General features: G+C 40.3%; 1 protein-coding gene across 4 annotated transcripts in view; it reads right to left on the reverse strand.

Moving 5' to 3' along the window:
• ATP10D (ATPase phospholipid transporting 10D (putative)) overlaps positions 1-16,308 on the reverse strand; it is a 105,290-nt gene extending 88,982 nt beyond the window's left edge. For 2 of the 4 annotated variants that reach the window (XM_059162079.1, XM_059162069.1), the window contains exon 1: positions 16,047-16,307. The gene's annotated coding sequence lies outside the window, so the exon portion shown is untranslated. Of the gene's footprint in view, positions 1-16,046 lie in introns of all 4 variants that reach the window. The other 2 variants (XM_059162088.1, XM_059162097.1) reach the window with 1 other exon arrangement.
• Positions 16,309-16,597: the final 289 nt, after the last annotated feature.

Consider the following 16,597-nt stretch of genomic DNA (forward strand, 5'->3'; position numbering starts at 1 on the left):
TGCTACATGAGCCAATATTCCATTCAAGCTAAAGAACAAAAACCAAAACAAACAAACAAAAAAACCATGAAGTTCTAAAATCTACAAGAGATCAATTTGAGTCACAAAATCAATTAAAGTCAGAAATAAAGAAATATAAACAAAGCACTGCCTATAAAATAAGTACTGGGGCTCAGTCAGTTAAGCATCCGACTCTTGATTTCAGCTCAGGTCAGGGTCTCAGGGTCGGAAGACTGAGGCCTGTGTCAGGCTCCACACTGGGCATGAAGCTGGCTTAAGATTCTCTCTCTCTCCCTCTCCCTCTGCCCCGCCCCACGCATGCTCCCTCTCTCTCTCAAAAATAAACACTTACATAAGTACATAAATAAAATAAGTACTAATACTTCTATGATTACTTTCATGAAATACACTCCCCATGTCATTTATGACTTCTACTTTTCAGAGTAAGAAATAAAAGGCCAAAGGTTTTATAACTCAAGGCATGCAATGTTTTACTCCAAAGTCATGCCTTTCCAATTGTACAATACTACTTCTTTAGAAAATTTAAAAACAAATACGATCATTTAAAACCACATGATTTCTAATTAATGTTTATTTTCTCTAGAAGATATCAAAAAACCAAAATACTTCAATAACAGAGTATTCCTAAAATAACATATCACACTCTGCTCCTTCTTGAACACAAATGTACTTGAAAGCAAACAGTTCTCAAAATCCCTGTTTCCCTTAATGAATACTTAATGAAAACTTTGTAGCAAGGCAGATGACCAAAGGTAAATATGGGGTAATGAATTCCCTGGGGCCCAGTTAGTATTTAAAAATTTCTGAGGTCATCACCAACCAACAACTAACTTGAAATATACACATGAGCTCACTTGTCTGAAGAAGAAAAACATTCTTATGTACAGTCATTTCAGGATGTTGTATTTGTGGCCGTCAAACCCCCAGCATGCACTGGAGTGTCCTAAGCCACACCTCTGCCTTTCTGATAACACAGGGGCGGGGAGAGGGGGCTCAAGAATTTGCATATCTAGGGGTGTCTGAGTGGTTCAGTTGGTTGGGGGTCTACCGTCAGCTTAGCTTGTGATCCCAGAGTCCTGGGATCGAGCCCTGCACCGGGCTCCAGCCCTGCACCGGGCTCCCTGCTCAGCAGAGAGCCTGCTTCTCCCTCTACCCTCTGCTCGTGCTCTCTCTCACTCGCTCTCGCTTTCTCTCAAATAAAATCTTAAAAAAAAAAAAAAAAAAAAGAATTTGTGTTTCTAACACAGTTCCAGGTGGTGCTGGTGCTGGTCCTAGTCCTAAGCCATACTTTGAGAACCACTACTCTTACTAAATCACTTTATTTCAAAATGTAAAGCTGAAATTAAGAGTGAACACTTTTTTAGGTACTCCTCCTGTCACTGGCAAGCCCATCTCCTCCAAGTACACAGAGCAAGGCTATGCACCAATGACTTGACAGCCCATGCAAGCAGATACTCTCATCCAAGGCTAGAATTAACTAAAATTGAGAAGGTCTAAGTTTACACGAAAATCCCCAGAAGTTGGCGACGAGACCCGCAGCACTGACTCTTTCTATGGGTTTAATACTGTTACGGTCAGCTTCAGTCATTATTTCCATAGGCTCAGCAAGGGAGAACAATAGGTCCTGACCTTGACAGACTTTCAATCTTCTTCTCAATCAAGATGAGAAAGATGAGAAAGCCCTAACAAAATATCAAAAGTTGTTATACACTTGAGACCTGGGAAGAAAGACAAGTTATCTAACAGGGTCAGTTAAAAAAAAAAAAAAAAAATAGGCAATGTTTCATAGCAGACTCAGGAGACTCAAGACAGGAAGGTCTCCTTGACCTAGATGTCTGAGGTAGCTCTCCTGAGGCACAGTGATAAAATGTGGGGCTTATTCCACTCTGGGTCCTCTCTGCCCAGTGCTCTATTAGAGGCTTATTGCCTTCAAGGAGACCAATTCCTTATCTGACAGGTAATAATGATGACAAAAATGATGCATCATTTGATATCACTGCTGGTTTCTTTGTTGCATCAGTTGCCAAAAGGAACTGACGGCATGGTTCCTTTACTAACTGCTCTTCTTTGATCAAAAAGGAGAAAGGATTTTCATCACCCCACATAATCTTTGGAAAAATATGAATAGTTATAGATATACCTAATAGGGTTTGGTGATGACAAAGGTCAATTTATTTAGTGGGAAAACTGGATTTTGAATAACAAAGTCTCATAATCCTCAGTGCTCTCCAGTAGGCGGGAGGAATCAGATTTGCCAAATAAAGTCCTCTTGGAGTTCTATGTGCTCTTTAATAGTTTCTATCAATTGTAACTTCTTGAACTAAAACCCCAGTAGAAGTTCATGTTCTTTGTTTAAGATGTACGCGAGAGGCAAAACATTGAACTGAAGTCATTACTTTGGATGACTGCCGATTGTTATCATGAAAGGAGGTGCTGTATAGGATACAAAAAATGAACCCATAGTATCTTTCATTTCTACCATGAATGAAGACATTGTTGTGATAGTTTTGTCATTCTTAGGGCCCTAAATGGGAAAAGACCAACTCTAACCAAGCACGTAGCCCTTATGTATCTCTAGAAAACACCGCTTAAGCCAAGTTCATTCATTCAATGTGACCTGAAAAGCAGACACGGAGGCTGATGCTGGGGAGACAGAAACAAAAGATACTGTTCTACATCACAGCAGAGGCTTCTCACTGAGACCGAGGGAAGGAACCCTCCACAGCAACGAGTGATGTGATTCATATCACTGCAGCTGAAGAGTGAAATTGGAAGTTTCAAATATGTCAAGTTTATTTTGAATGAAGAGAGGCATATAAAATATGAGCATGGTACCTAGATGCATGGTCTTATCCTGGGAAGAGTTACCCATTCTTAATGCTTCCAAACACATTAAATATAAAGACATTCTTCAATCCTCTCATGTAAAAATAAAACATACAAGGACACACTTTCAGACATGGAAATCTTTACCATCTTCTTCAATGTATCTCAGCTTTCCCTTGAAGGGACAACACCTCCAAATGAGTTTACCTTTTGCTGATGTTTCAGCTTCAAACTGGTTTAAGCTAGCAAAAAGCCAGGAAAATGGTGCAGTTGTATAAATGTCTCTTTGTTACTGGAAACGTAAAAAAGCTAATCCATACTCACAGCAGGTTCCCAATATGTCTCTGTCTATACTTAAAGCAGAAAAATCACACACGTATGAAACATTAATGATAACGACTTTAATACTGTGTCTTGACATTGGTTATTCTAGATAGTACTCCTAAAATATATGTCACTGAAATAACACAATAGCATGTTTTTGAGATTTGATTATTCAATGCTAACAAAATATTCCTCCAATAAACCTAAGATCATAACACTACCATTTATAAAGACAAGCTGAGCTCTGTGCCGGGAATAAATATATGATGACTTTAATCTTTACAACAAACTGCATTATTTTGATGCCCATAGAGGGCTGAAAACACAAAGGCTCAGAGTAGTTGAGAAACTCACCCAAGGGACACAGCTTGGTGAGTGGCTGACTACCCCAGCCTAATCCAAGTACTGTGATGGACTGAGAGCCCTGGTGGCTATTGTAGCTCTGACAAAGGACACAGACAATCGAGCAGTAAGATGGCAGAAGGCACATAGAATCTGGCTGCCTACCGAAAAACACAAGAATGGGAAGAAAGAAGAGGATTAGTATTTAAAAATGTGAGATGACGGGCACCTGGGTGGCTCAGTGGGTTAAGCTGCTGTCTTCAGCTCAGGTCATGATCTCAGGGTCCTGGGATCGAGTCCCGCATCGGGCTCTCTGCTCAGCGGGGAGCCTGCTTCCCTCTCTCTCTCTCTCTCTGCCTGCCTCTCCGTCTACTTGTGATTTCTCTCTCTGTCAAATAAATAAATAAAATCTTTTAAAAAAAAAATGTGAGATGACGTCATTTAAGGGAAAAAAGAGCTGAAGACATACTTCATATGAAGAACTTCTGTTAACAAATCAAATACTGGTATTTCATTTAAAAAATACTTATTTGATGCATTCAACAGAAAGCTCTTCACATTTTCTGAAACATGATTCAGTATACACAAATAAAAGTTGCTGTTAAATGATTCCTTTTTAACCTGAGTTCAGAACTCTCTGACCCCACAGGGACCTATAAGCAACTAAACCACGACCCTTCACTACCCCCCTTCATGCACGGCCTCACTTCCCTTTACTCGGTTTCAATTTTACGGTCAACTCTGTTACCACTTCCATATATATTCTCTCTACCCCTTAACTCTCCTCTCCTTTCTTGACAAGACTCTCACCCTAGCTGTATCCAAATCCGTTATATCTAAATCCCTCTTATACTCTGTGGTAGTACCTACAGGTGGGAAGTACCTGGAAACAGACATAGAACCTCCCTGATCAGTGTCACTTTCAATTACTGACCATGAATCAGGAGTCAGCATGTGTGGCCATGCTGACTGCAAGTACACAGCAGTTCCACTCTCGTCATTTTCCCGCTGTCACAGACAAGTATCTCACACCTCCTTCTCTCGTCTGCCCTATCTCCCTCCTGACTTACTTCCTGCCGATGACCTTATTTCCGTTGTACTGAGGAAACCAAAGCCATCAAAACAGAACTTCTACAGGTTCCCCCCATGTAATTGTCCTCCAGCTCAGACATCCCGAAACCCCAGACTCCTGCATCTGCCAATGAGGCAGCCCATCATGTCCATAACATGGACAGAGCTGTGCTCCTCCCCCCAAACCTGCTTCCTCCACAGATCAGCCCTATCAGGTGATGGCCGGCCCACTGTTCCACATCCTCAGTCACCCACCAGATCCTCTGATTCAGCCTGGGGTCCTGTCCTTTCCTCAAAACCCACATCTCTGGGTGCCTGAGTGGCTCAGCCAGTTAAGCGTCTGGCTCTTGATTTTGGCTCAGGTCATGATCTCGGGTCGTGAGATGGAGCCCTGAGTCAGGCTCCATGTTCAGCTTGGAGTCTGCTTAAGGTTCTCTCCCTCTCCCTCTGCCCCCCTCACCCCGGCTCGTGCTTGCTCGCTCCCTCAGAAAAACAAACAAAAAACCCACATACAGTCAGTCAGCAAATTCTCTTGGCTCTTCCTTTAAAATGTATCCAGAATCTCACTGCTTGGCATCACCACTGCCGCCATTACCTAACCTAGTCCAGTTCAACCCCAAGTTACATCCCAAATTTTCTACGATCTAAAACTCTCCAGAGGTTTTCATCTTAATGATGAGAACAGCTGTCCGTGTCACATGATGCTGCCTCCCCAAGTCCGCTCCCGTCTACTACTCTCCCCTCCTTCCGCCTCCCCCACAGCCCCCCCCCCCAGCAATCCCTGCCCTCCTCCCCAGCTTTAGTTTTCATAGGACTTCTGCATCACTGTTTAACATCACAAAATTATTTTTGTATTTTGGCTCTTGTTGTCTCTCCTCTTCATTAGAGAAGGAATTTCTATCTTTTTTGTCCACTGATGCAACTAGGCCTAAAAAGTTATCAGGCACAGAGTAGACTTTCAATATGTATGTGTGGAATGAACATATGAATGGAGCAACTCCCCTAGGATATGCAGCAAAAACCAGAATACCTGTAACAATCCTGTATACACCAGCTCCACAAATTATAAAAACTTAGTTATTTCATGATCTCACTATATCTTTTATTGAAAGTTATTAGAGTTTCATATTAAGATTTATAGCATGTAGAGGTACCTGGGTGGCTCATTCGGTTAAGCATCTGAGTCTTGATTTCAGCTCAGGTCATGATCTCATGGTGGTGAGACTGAGCCCTACATTGGGTTCTGTGCGGAGCCTGGAGCCTGCTTAAGATTCTCTCTCACCCTCTCCCCTGTACCTCCCTCCTGCTCGCACACACTCTCTCCCCCTCTCTTAAAAAAAAAAATAAAAAATAAAAAAGATCTATAGCATGGAACCCTAAAATGACCACTAACAAGATTATGCAACAAGAAGACATGAAAAGGGAAATAAATTTGGGGAGCCTGGGTGGCACAATCGGTTGTGTGTGACTCTTAGTTTCAGCTCAGGTTGTGACCTCAGGGTGGTGGGATCAAGCCCCACACTGGACTCCCCCACTCAGCATGGTCGGCTTAACATTTCTCTCCCTCTCCCTTTGCCCCTCCCCACTGCATTCTAGCTCTCTCTAAGATAAATAAATTTTAAAAATCTTTTTAAGAATGAACATTTAAAAAAGGGAACTAAAACAAATAGATCCTAAAAAAAATAGCTGAGGTATTTGAAGCTCACGGTCATAAAACTCTTAAGGAGGAAGTTCTCTGAAAACTATTTAAAGTAAAAGCATTTAATGAGGATAAGGCTTAGCAACTTAAATAGAAAATTTGTGATTTTAAAGCTGGAAAAAAAAATCTTAAAAATCCAACTAAATACTTTACACACAAGAAAACTGAGGTTCAGAGACATCAACTCACTCATTATTATACATCAAATTAGTCACATAAAATAACGCACCTGTTCTCTCCACTCCATTTTATTACTCATTCATACATACGTAGGCTTTTATTAATTCCTAAACTGCACATTATTTACAAACGTGTCATAAGTGAGTTAAGTCACAGTTTGAATACAAGATTTTATGCTTGCTAAAACTTTGTATGATAGCGTGCTTAGACTATATTTAACTACGATTTATTCACATGTGTACTATCTTAAAATTTTTACAGCTCATTTGGAGGATCTACCCTCCTGTGTCATTTTTATCCTAACTAGTCCTATTATCACTCACAATAGCCTACTTTTTACATTGATATTTTATAAAAGCAATATCAGAAAAAAAAAACTTCACCACTTCACCATAACCTAAACTTCCAACTTCACCAGTAACCTAAAAAAAGCAATTAAAACAGAGTTAATTTTTTTTTTTTTTACTAAATACAGCAAAGAATTTCTTTATTCATGATGCTCAATGAAAGCAAGCTTTCATTCCATGCTGGGGTAATCTAAACTGCTTCTTCACTTCTTTGGAGCCAAAAGGTACTATGCCTTAAAATGTTCATCCTCTTTGGCCCTGAGCATAAAGATGATAAATTCAGCACTAGAAGGGGAACTAATCCAAGTGTTAGGAAAAAGAGAAATTGTTAAATTGTGGTATATCAATGGCAATGTTTCTAGGAAGAAGTTGCTGTGGCTGAGGTCAAAGAGGTTGCTGCCTGTGTTCACCTCAAGGATTTAGATGGATTCCTGTCTCACATTGAGGTCTTTCATCCATTTTGAGTCTATTTTTGTGTGTGATGTAAGGAAATGGGGAAGCAGGGGGAAAAATGAACTACTGGTACTTCATCAAGATCAAGATTTTGCACAGCAAAGTAAACAGTCAACAAAACCAAAGACAACCGAGGGAATGGGAGAAGATATTTGCAAATGACATACAGATAAAGGGTTAATATCCAAAATCTATAAAGAACTTATCAAACTCAATACACAAAAAACAAATAATCCAATCAAAAAATGGGCAGAAGACATGAACAGACATTTCTGCAAAGATGACATCCAGATGGCCATAGACACATGAAAAAGTGCTCAACATCACTGGGCATCAGGGAAATACAAATCAAAACCACAATGAGATACCACCTTTCACCAATCAGAATGGCTAAAATTAACAAGTCAGGAAACAACAGATGTTGGCAAGGATGTGGAGAAACAGGAACCCTCCTACACTGTTGGTGGGAATGAAAGCTAGTGTAGCCACTCTGGAAAACAGTATGGAGGTTCCCCAAAAAGTTGAAAACAGAGCTACCTATGACCCAGCAATTGCACTGCTGGGTATATACCCCAAAGATACAAATGTAGTGATCTGAAGAGGCATGTGCACCCGAATGTTTATAGCAGCAATGTCCACAATAGCCAAACTATGGAAAGAACCTAGATGTCCATCAACAGATGAATGGATAGAGAAGATGTGGTATATATACGTACAATGGAATACTATGCAGCCATCAATCTTGCCATTTGCAACCATGTGGACACAACTAGAGGGTATTATGCTAAGCAAAGTAAGTCAATCAGGGAAAGACAATTATCATACAATCTCTCGATATGAGGAATTTGAGAGGCAGGTCGGGGAGTTGTGAGGGGTAGGGAAGGAAAAAAATGAAACAAGATGGGACTGAGGAGGGAGACAAACCATAAGAGATTCTTAATCTCAGGAAATGAACTGAGGGTTGCTGGTGGGTGGAGGAGGAGGGATAGGGTGACTGTTATATGCTATGGGGAGTGCTGTGAATTGTGTAAGACAGATGCTTCATAGACCTGTACTTCTGAAGCAAATAATACATTATATGTTAATTTAAAAAATTGTGATATATCTAAATGGATATACAACAGAGCTGTTTAAAAAGTATTCAAATGAATTTTTATTAAAAAAATGTCTGGGGGTGGGATGCTTGGGTGGCTCAGTTGGTTAAGCATCTGCCTTTGGCTCAGGTCATGATCCCACAGTCCTGAGATTGAGCCCTGTGTTGGGCTCCCTGCTCAGTAGGGGAGTCTGCTTCTCCCTCTCCCTCTGCCCTACCCCCAACTCATGAACTCTCACTCAATCTCTCTCAAATAAATAAAATCTTGTAAAAAATTGGGTTTCTAAGGTTTTAATCCATGATTAAGACCTATATACCAGTATGAACTCATCTAAACTACAGATATATATATGTGTATATATACATTTTTATATATATAAAACAAATTTTTAAACCACTAACACTGGTTATTTTGCAGTGGTAATTAATAGATAACTTCTAAATATTTTTTATACCTGTCCATACTTTTTACTATGAAAATATGTTTTTACTTTATCATTAAGAACGAGATCACTATTTTAGTGAAAAATTATTCTAAAACTAATCCTACTCAACATGTCCAATGTTAATCACAAAGCCAAATGCTTCTGGTAGAGAAAAATAAAAGTTATATATTGCTTCTACATTTACGATTCAGCGAAAAGATAGAATCCTTTAAGTTTCTGTTTTAAGAACAACTTTATAAAATGCAAGACAAGCATGCTGCTTCAACGCTGAAAAAGATATTCACGTCCAAGTCCACAAACAGCACGTGTATCATACTAATAATACTTGATATTATGTCAGGGACAACAGAAACATAAGTGAGAATATAAGCTTCATCATAAAGCCAAATATGTGTGTCCCTGCCAAGAAATCCTGAACGTAATTAAAAATGTTGCAAAGCCACCTCAAGCACTCAGGTTTCCTTTAGACAAAAGACCAATACTAAAAATCTCATAGAAGTAGGTGTCTAAATTTTAAGATAGCTTACTTAAATGCCCAGGTAGCTATGGGACACTGTCTTCTTTATGAAAATTAGGTGAAATAGAATTTAAATAATTTTCTGCAAAAAGTTTAATTGGGGGGGAGGGGCAGCACCTGGCTGGCTCAGTTGGTATAGCATGATTGATTGATTGATTGGTACTTGGGATACTCTTGATTCTTGATCTTGCCGTTGTGAGTTCAAGTCCCATGTTGGGTATAGAGATTACTTAAAAAAATATAAATCTTCTGCAAAAAGTTTAGATAATCGTTGAAGTAAACCACATTATACTTAAGTAGGGCATATACATTTTCAGACATAAAAGGAAGCTTAATCTCAAAAACAAGTCATTATACTTTTCAAATATCACCTTCATTGCTCTATATCTCAGAAAATTAAACCCAGTGAGGAGGAAAAAAGAAATGAAAGTCAGGTTTTTAAGTACTTTTATTTTTTTTTAAGATTTTTAATTATTTATCTGACAGTGAGAGAGAGAGTGTGCACGCACAAGCAGGACGAGCTGCCAACAGACAGGGGAGAGGGAGAAGCAGACTCCCTGCTGAGCAGAAAGCCCCACCAACATGGGGCTTGATCCCCAGGACCCCAGGATCATGACCTCAGCCGAAGGCAGATGCTTAACCAATTGAGCTACCCAGGTGGCCGCAAAATCATTTTTAATGAAGTGACAACTAATATTAACCACTAAAACAAACAAAAATCTCTGCCTCCTAGGAGCTTACCTTCTAGTGTTCATTTATTTTATCTTCTCTTGGACACCATGCTGGGTATGTCGAAAAAGAATAAAAGTGCCCAGCACAGGTCAACATACTCAATCCAACAACAAAAAGGTCACACTGGTGTAATCATGCAATATCAAAATTAAGAAAGCAGTAGGATACCTGGGTGGCTCCATCGGTTAAGCTGCTGCCTTCAGCTCAGGTCATGATCCTGGGGTCCTGGAATCAAGTTCCACATCTGCTCCTTGCTCAGCAGGAAGCCTGCTGCTTTTCTCTCTGCCTGCTTATGCGCACTCTGTCTCTCTGACAAACAAATAAATTCTTTAAAAAAATTTAGAAAGCAGAAAGACCTATGAGAAGACATGACTGAGGTTGGAAGACAGAAAAGGAGTGGAGGGTAGGCTTCTGGGGAGAGAGAGCATGTTAAATGAGCTTCGGGAAAGGCCTACAATCTGAGAGGAGAGATTTGCAGATGAAAAACTGATTTTTACCTTTTCTATGATGAAGAATTTACACTTAGTTTGAAGGAAAGAGGAAATGATCAAAGACATTTGCGAGGGTGTGATAATGGGCGTTTAAAGGATTTCTTTGCAAGAAGTTGAAAGACACATTGGAATGGAGGGGAAAAGGTAGGGAGACTAGACTGGAAAGAGGGAGCAATGTGCTTCAGAACACAGTTGACTAGTAACCTAACGAGGAGTGGTATGGTTAGAGATTTCCAAAGGTACCTCTGAGTGCACCCCCTGTGACAACAGCAGCACCAACAGCTGGCAAGGGCAACAGGGTAACAACTGGGCCGGAACCACCCTCTGATTCCCCACTATACCTCCTGTCCTCTGCCCAGTACCGATACTGCATCCTTAACTGCCCAGTACCAATACTGCATCTTTAATACCAATACTGCACCTGTCCACACATCCCTAGCAACACCCCGTCCCCCTTGACCATGACCTAAATCCAGCAGGCAAAAGTGTGACAAATTGGGCACTGTGGGCCACGATATTCCCTCTTTTGAGCTAGCTTAGCTTAAATGAAATGTTACAATATGAGGGAAGACAGCACAGGACTCTGAGTAAGAAGTATTTTTTTTAATTCCATTTTCCCGGGGTGTCTGGGTGGCTCAACGGGTTAAGCATCAGACTCCTGGTTTCAGCTCAGATCATGATCTCAGAGTTCTGAAATGGAGGTCCCACCGGCCCCCACTTCTGGCGCCACACTCATTAGGAGGCTGCTGGAGATTCTCCCTCTCCCTCTGCGCACCCCCATGACCACCCCAAACTCCCTCCCCCCACCCCACTCACTCTCTAAAATAAACAAGCAAACAAAAAAACAAATAGTAAAATAAAATTCTATTGCCCTGTTGAAAATATTTCACTTTTTTCTCAGTTCCTGGTTTAGGAACCTTAAAAGTACAGTAATAGCCCAGAATCAGGCATTTTTCTAACCTGGCAAAGCAGAAATGTTGTCTTGTTTTGCATCACAGGTAAGTAGACAGAATCTTTGAGATAAACATATGACAATACCTCTTTAGGAAAGACTTCAGTGAAGAAAGGATTTATAAATTAAGAATTTTAACTATAACTTTCAGTGTATTGTTATAGCCTGTAAGGGAAATGAGAATGTTTTTAAATAGTGCAAATTATGAGAACAATAACTTGAAGTAAAAGAGTTCAAACATTTTTGGATAATTTTTTAAAATCTGAGAGAGAGACAGGGAGAAAGAGCACAAGTAGGATGAGGGACTGAGGGAGAAGCAGACTCCCTGCCAAGCAGAGCCAAAGAGACATGGGGCTCCATCCTGGGACTCTGGGATCACGACCTGAGACAAAGGGAGACACTTAACTGACTGAGCCACTCAGGCACCCCAACATTTTTGGATAATTTAAAATTGATTTTCACCTTCTTTCTCATAAGCTACTCTCATTTTCTTATTACCTTTCCTACATAAAGAGTTGAAATTTTACAAATTTGTTTTGCTAACAGAAATACAGTCATAGAGGGCCTGGGTGGCTCAGATGTTGAGCATCTGCCTTTGGCTTAGGTCATGATCTCCAGGTCCTGGGAAGGAGCCCCATGTCAGGCTCTCGCCTCAGTGGGGAGTCTGTTTCTCCCTCTCCCTCTGCCGCTCCCCCTGCTTGTGCTCTCTCTCTCTCTCCATCTCTGTCTCTGTATTTCTCTCAAATGAATAAATAAAATCTTTAAAAAAAGAAAAGAAAAACAGTCATATTACCCTCCTCTTCCTCATTCAGAAAGGCCTTAAAGGGAGTAAGTGGATTTTAGAAAAAGAAATTAGGGAGTGTTTAATTAAAGCCTAGTGGCTTGGGCCCCAAGCAGATGTGATCAACAGGAAATGAAAAGGAATAAATCTTTCATCAGTCCAACACTGCTTATTATTTCAGAAAATGGCTGGGGGCAGAAGAGTGAATGTGACTAGAATAAGTTTTATCTTGGGATTTCCCCTATAATCCAAATGTTTTCACCAGTTAATATAATCCATGACAACATACCTGACATAGGATTACCCACACAGAGACTACAGAGGCTTTATGCAAGAAAGGAAAATGAGTATCATCTACGTGCTCTTTATTTATATTTATTTATTTATTTTTATGTATTTATTTATAAAGAATTGCTTTATTAGGATAGTGACTTGTTTTTCCTGATAACAAAAATATATCGTAGAAATTTTAGAAACTACAGATCAATACCATGAGAAAAAACAGAAACCACCCAGAACCCCGCTACCCACACATAAGTAACATTAACATAAGGTTTATTCTCCACCAATAAAGTAGTTCCTGTGCATATATAGGACTTTTTTTTTTTTCAAAAGTAAGATTTTGTAACTTTTCATTCCTCCCATCACAAACATTTTTCCATGTCATGAAAAAGTCTGCCTTCCCAACAACTTCACACATTTTGATTGGCTTTCCAAGTCTGTCAATGTGATGTGTAAAAATGTGGTAACTTATTGCTCTGCTGAGTATTCCTCCAATACAGGGAAGAAACATCCCTCCGCTCCCAACCTTAAAAACGTCCATTTTTCCCTTTTGTGCTTGCCCATTTATGCTTATTTTTTACTTGGCATAATTTTTCCCATGGGTGTCTATCTCTCACTGTATTTTATCCTATCTTTTGAAAGGGTTTACTAGTATATAAAATGTAGACCTTAGAGTTTTAATTTGTTTTGGTATTTTGTGGCAATATTTTTCAAAACAGCATTTTTGTGATTATAAAAATAAACATTGTTGTAGGAGATTTGGGAATATGAGGAAAAATATTTTTAAAAAGCTGTAACTCTACCACCTCAAAATCCAATTTCTTTTTCATATATGTCAGTGAATATCTCCATTGATACAAACAGGAACTTGTAGGCGAACAGGAAGTACAACAATCTTGTTCAATGTTGTCCAAGACTTGTTAATTTAAAAAATGCCTGACATGTAGTAAGGACTTAACATTTGAAAAAATGGTATATTTCAAAATTATATTTTACAAATTCAAGATAAGAGTGTTAAATTTTGCTTTTTTAATCATCATGCAAGGATCTTTCAAAATCATGAAATTTTATCAAAACTATTTCTGAAACTGAATTTTATCAACATAGATATACAATACATTAATTTAAGAACTCTGCTACGGGGGCTTTATTATGTGTTTCTTTTTTTTTTCATATTACAGACACACTGTAATGAACACATTCATAAATCTTCCTATAAAATTCAGATGATTTCTTTGGTATATATTTCTAGACTCAGAATTATTGAGTCAAAGCTTACAAAGATGTACAGGTTTTAATACATTTTCCAATATTACTGCAAATCGTTATCTGAATATACCCTTCACTTAGAAGCATAAAGAAAGATTCCATGGAGGCCACAACTCTTCTACAAAACTAGTACCACTATTACATCTTATTCTAATAGCGCTATATTTCCACGAAAAGTGTTGTTTCTATGGCTATGATGATTTCCGAAATGAAGTAATAAGTCCATCTTAGATAATAGGAAGGGAATAATGTCTTCAAGCAAATACACTCACTTCAACCCTCTCCTGAAGCTTTAAGGAAATCTGCTCAACTATGGCTCAGGAATGGTGACAGCACCCAGCATGCACGTTATTATCTCAAGAGTTGATCAACAGATTCTCCATTTTTTTCAAGCATGGACAAGAGATTAAATTTATCTTCACCAATGCCCTGGGTTTTGGGAGCATGTCCTTTGATTTTCCTTCATTAAAAAGACTGCTTCTAACTACATCAGACAATGACTAAATCATGTACTGAAGCCTTCAATATGCGAACTTTTTTTTACCTCTTATTTTAAAAACCGATTGTAAAAAGTTTGTCTAAACAATGAGTCATTTCCTTCATTTTAATGACATCAAAATAAAAAATATCCTAGTCAATTTCTAGTTAAATTCACTAAGTAATTGCATTGAAAAGTATTTGGTTCTTGCTATGGAAAGGTCAAGCATTCCTGAAATCTGGGGGATTTTTTAAATGATTTTGAGAGAGAGAGAGAGAGAGAGGGAGAGCGCCCATGCAAATGCACCCGCACGTGAGCAGTGGGAGGGGCAGAGGGAGAGGGAGAAGTAGACTCCAAACTCAATAAGAAGACTGACCCAGGGCTCAATCCCAGGATCCCAGGGATCAAGACCTCAGCTGAAGGCAGAAGAGGCAGAAGCTACCCAGGCACCTCCGAAATCCCGTTTTAGACTACTTAAATGCTCCATTTAATATAATTTAGCAGGCATTAAATTCACAGTTAGTGTCATTTTTTAAACTCCCTAAAACGTTGTGAATGTTGCCTAGTTGTTTTTCAATATATGCAGTATGGTCTCATTTTGGTAAAAACAAGCTATTTCCATGTAGGTATGTAATATGTATTCCTAATGAGACTAGCGAAGAGTCCAGAAGGAGCAGACATTATCTCTTGGGGGTAGGCTGGAGTGCAGGGTCACTCTGGGGCACTGAATGAATTTATGGTGTTACAGTGATGATGTTTCACATGTCTGCTCTTAACAAACCAAAGTGTTTTGTTGTTGTTTTGTTTTATTTTTATGATGGGACTCTTCACAGAAATTTGACCTAGCCCAGTATAAAAATTCCTATCTCCTCTGGAGCCTTCTGATACAGCAATCATTTGATGGATAAGGCGCCCCTATTCTTGTGGATCAATCTCTGCAGGCTGATTAGAGTCAGAGGCTTGCTTTCAGGGTATACAACTGTTCTCTCCTTGCCAAGAACTAGCATGGAAAGAAGCAGGAAGAAACTTTGTGGTCTTTTTGAGGGAACATTCTGTAGAACAGCTGACCTCGCATGCCTTTATAATTAAGGGTAGTTTAAATATATTCTTGTTAAAGTCACAGAGCTTCGATGCTCCAAACCGGAGGGTTTCACTAATCCACCCGGTGTCTCTCTGCTGTACATCTAAAGCATGACTATGTTTTACAACGTAAGAGGAAGGATGCTCCAAACTAAATCTGCCAAGTTAGTGTGTGCGAAGAAGAACGCGGGGTTTTTTACAGCCCTCCTTTGAAAGCTATTTCAGAGCAAACTTCAGCACAAGCACCTTTTCCTTCCTAAGGAACAAACCCTGTTTATTTACCGGGTTAAAAAACTTCAACCCCCATGCTCTTCGTTACCTTTGAGACAAAGCCAAAATTGCTCTAAGCTGCCCCATTTCACCAGGAGGTGACAAAAGTGTGTATGCGCGCGCGCGCATAATCTGCCTTTCCACAAGTCCCAGCACTCCGAACAGATGAAATAATTCCTCTTTTGAAATAAAAATCAAGAGACTGAAAATGGTGTGTTTCTCTCTCTCTCTTTTCAAATTCATCAACAGCCCTAAAATCTACCCTTGAGACCCTACACCAAACCTGAAAAGCAGTTCATGGGGAAGCGGGAGAGGAGCAGGGGAAGGGAGCGAGGAGTGGGCTGAGAAGTGAAACGGAGGGCAGTGCCAGCGGCCGGCTCGCGCACCCTTACCAGTTCCTCCTCCCTCGGCACACAGCACCGCATGACGATCGCGACTCTCCAGGTGCAAGAGAAAAACCAGGCACAAATCCGAAGAGTGCCAGCGGGTTACGCTTCTAGGCCAGCCATTTGCTTTGGCGGAGGCGGTGGGGGGGAGGGCGGCGGGGAAGACGAAAATCAATTCTCGGAAGACAGCCCCCAAACTCCCTGGCCCGAGCCGGAGGCAAAGCACCACCGCCTCCGCCTCCGCCTCCCCTCCCCGCACCGCTCCGGAGCCGCGGTGCTTCCGCGAACTGCCAATCGCCCGTCGCCCCGCCTCCCGTGACGCAGGGGGCGTGGCCTGGAGGAGGCTGGCTTCTTCCCTGGGTGCTGGAGCGCTCTGCTCTCGCTCTGACTGTCGAGGAGATGCCCGGGTGGTCAGGGGCTTTTATCGTTCCACCCCGGCCACATACACTACCTTGAAATGATTGGCAGTTATTTTGTGGAGGCTAAAAGGGATCAAATCTAAACATTTAATATTACCGTTTCATAACTGGGAAAGAAATGGAGAAGACCGCAATTTT

The sequence above is a fragment of the Mustela lutreola genome, chromosome 1 (genome assembly GCF_030435805.1).
Source record: "Mustela lutreola isolate mMusLut2 chromosome 1, mMusLut2.pri, whole genome shotgun sequence".
Lineage (NCBI taxonomy): Eukaryota > Metazoa > Chordata > Mammalia > Carnivora > Mustelidae > Mustela > Mustela lutreola.